General features: G+C 36.8%; 1 pseudogene; it reads left to right on the plus strand.

Annotated features, from left to right (window-relative positions):
- The first annotated feature begins 2880 nt into the window (after positions 1-2880).
- On the plus strand, positions 2881-3026 carry LOC111721238 (annotated as a pseudogene).
- Positions 3027-3270: the final 244 nt, after the last annotated feature.

Here is a 3270-nt window from a genome sequence, read left to right on the forward strand (position 1 = left end):
ATTTCTCCTTGTCCACTGCTAAACTTTTATTTCTTCAATTTTCTCAAAGCTGGTCATGTTCATCAGCCTTCTCTTTCAGAAATTTATCAACCATTCCCTCTTTCTGTGACCAATTTTTTTTTCTTTCACATCTTCACTCTGGGACTTGTAGATATTTTATTGCATTATAAACTGGTTTGTTTTTAGTGACCCCCACTGTTCAGTATCTCAGGAACAAATGACTTTTGAACCACTTCCAGATTCCTTCTGAAGTACTGTCTGAGTTCCACCTACATTCAAAAGCAACCTGGCCAGCATTTTCTCCTTGAATCATGTGATAAGCATCTTGGCAAAGCTTTGTTTCTCAAAAATGTTCCTCCAATTCAGTATGGAGTGATGAAAGACTTCAGAGAGCTTTTTACTTGGAAACATTTTACTTATGTAATTGGGTGTGCTATTCTGAGAAGCCTGACTGAGAAACAAGCGACCTCATAACTCATTGCAAAGTCAGGACCCATTCAGTCTAAGGTAAATGTGATTAGGATGCAGTCTTTGCTTATTTCTCTCTGTGTGTATCTCTGTTTCTCTCTGTATATCTCTGATTCTCTCTATGTCTCTGTCTTATGCTATGTGTATCTCTGTATATATGTGTATCTCTGTCTCTCTCTTCTTCTGTCTCTCTTCCTCTGTCTGTCTCTGTCTCTGTCTCCCCTCTCTGTATCTGTATGTATGTGTGTGTGTGTGTCTCTCTCTCTTCACAATGGTCCTTAATGCTTGCTTTCCAAAAGCATTGCATAATCCTTTTTTTTTTTTTTTTTTTTTTTTTTTTTTACTTTCTCTATTATTTGTGAAATTTCTGCAGGATTAGTATATCAGATGGCTTTGAATATTTTCCATTTCTTAAGCTTTTCAAACTTTACTTCAAATGTTAGGGTTATTCATTTACATCTTTAATCACTTGTCCTTGTGAGTCTATGCAATTAGTAAATGCTAAGATAATGAACAAGATGGATCTTTTAGAAAAGCATGCATTTATCTTCACAGGTGTTCATGAGTTGAGAACACATGATACTAGAGATGTCTGTTTAAAATGCCAAATGATGTACCAGATCATAGAGATGCAAATTTTAAAAAAAGATCCTGCCTTCAAGAAGCTTACATTCTACTAGGGAAAACAACATGTACATTTATAAAAGGACTTTAGGACACATTATCCAACTCTCTCATTTTTCAGAGGAAAAAACTAAGACTGAAAAGATGAATGCTTGCACATTGATTACATAGAGAATAAAATTCAGAGATGGGAATTAGATAGAGAGATGACAGACAAAGTCTGCACCAAGGCAAAGGACCTTATAGAGATCGGCCATTGTTGTTCAGTGTGGATCACACTTTCTGCAGGGTTTTCCTGGCAAAGATACTGGAGTGGTTTGCCATTTCCTTCTCAGGAATGAAAATAAACAGAGATTAAACAGATTTACCCAAGATCACACCACTTTAAGGTTGGATTTGAACTCAAGCCTTTCTGATTCCAGCCCCAAAACTCTATCCAATGAGCCACCTAGCTGCCCCTGGATTAGGCCTGCTATAATGACTCTTAATTAAGTCCCATACCAACCCTCCTGAGAGATGGTATCTTTGAACTTTATCACCAATTTTCTTTTTTCCCTCTCTCAAGGTCATGGCACTCTCTCTGCAATAGCTCATTTCCTTCCTTGCTCGGGTTTCCATGATCAACACAATTGCTTCTGAATTCATCCAGGAGGTTTTATCTGGTTCTATGAGTTGCCTTTCTAACCCATTCCAATCTGTAAACCCCAATTTATTTTCTGCTTTTGATTAGCACTATTTACTACCTAGTATAAGCAACATATAGTATATGCTATATATATATAGTATGAGTGTATGTGTGTGTGTGTATATATATATATAATATATATATATGTGTGTATATATATATATATATATCATAGAGAGACAGAGAGAGGGGAGAGAGAGACAGAGAAAGAGATAGAAATGCAGAAAGAGAGAGAGAGAGAGAGAAATACACAGAGAAAGACAGAGAGAGGGGAGAGAGAGACAGAGAAAGAGATAGAAGAAATACAGAGAAAGAGAGAGAGACCTAAAGAAACCTAAAGAGAGGAGGAGAAAGAGACCACAAGACAGAGACAGAGAGATAGAGAGATATACAGAAAAAGAAAGAGACACAGAGAAAAAAGAGATCATGAGAGAGAGACACAGAGAAACAGATAGGGGAGAAAGACAGAAAAGAAACCAAGAGAGACAGAGACATATATAATGTATACTATATATAATATGCATATATGTAATACACACACACACACACACACACACACATATATATGTATATTACACTGGTGGAACAAATTAACCCTTGAATGGAAAATAATAGTCAACATTATTTAGGGCCTACTATGTGCCAGGCATCATACTTGATCCTTGCAAAAATTCTGGGGGTTAGATATTACTATCCCATTTTGAAATCAAGGAAACTGAAGCAATTAGAGTTTAAGTGACTTGCTCAAAGTCACATAACTAAAATATGTCAGAGGCCAGATTCGAAATCAGCTCTTCCTGACTCTAAACATCATCATCATGGCATTTATATAGCACTTTAAGGTTTTAAAGGAGCTTTTAATATTTTAATCCTCATAATAACTCTGTAAGGAAGATACTCTTATTCTCATGTTACAGATAAGAAAAATGAGGCACAGAGAAGTCAAGACCTACTCAGGGTCACACAGCTAGTAACTACATGAAGCTGAATTTGAACTCAGGTCTTCCTATCCACTGTGCCATTTCATTTCTCCTTTTAAAAAGGGAAGGAGGGGGGAGGGACACCAGTAACCAGTATTTTGACTTCTATAGCACATATCATCATTATGGCATGAAAGGAAAGAAGGCCATTATTCCTTTTGATTAGGGTGGAAAAGGTCTTCTTGGCCTTTACAATACATATGCAATTAAGATTTTGCTATCTATTCTGTAACTTCCCACAATGTCAACACAAACACCTGACTATTTTTAAAGGCCATGTCATACTATAGAAAAAAGCACCACACCCAGCATCAAAGGACCTGGATTTAAATCTTGTCTCTGAGACTTTTTATTTGTGCAAACTCAAGCACATTGCTTGACCTCTCTGGGCCTCAGTTTGCTTATCTGTAAAATGAATGGGTTGGATTGGATGGCCTCTGAGGTCCCCCTTTCAACTCTGGATCTATGATCCTACAGAGAATGGATTCTTCTTCTCATAACAGAATTCTAATA

The sequence above is a fragment of the Sarcophilus harrisii genome, chromosome 5, assembly GCF_902635505.1.
Source record: "Sarcophilus harrisii chromosome 5, mSarHar1.11, whole genome shotgun sequence".
Taxonomy (NCBI): domain Eukaryota; kingdom Metazoa; phylum Chordata; class Mammalia; order Dasyuromorphia; family Dasyuridae; genus Sarcophilus; species Sarcophilus harrisii.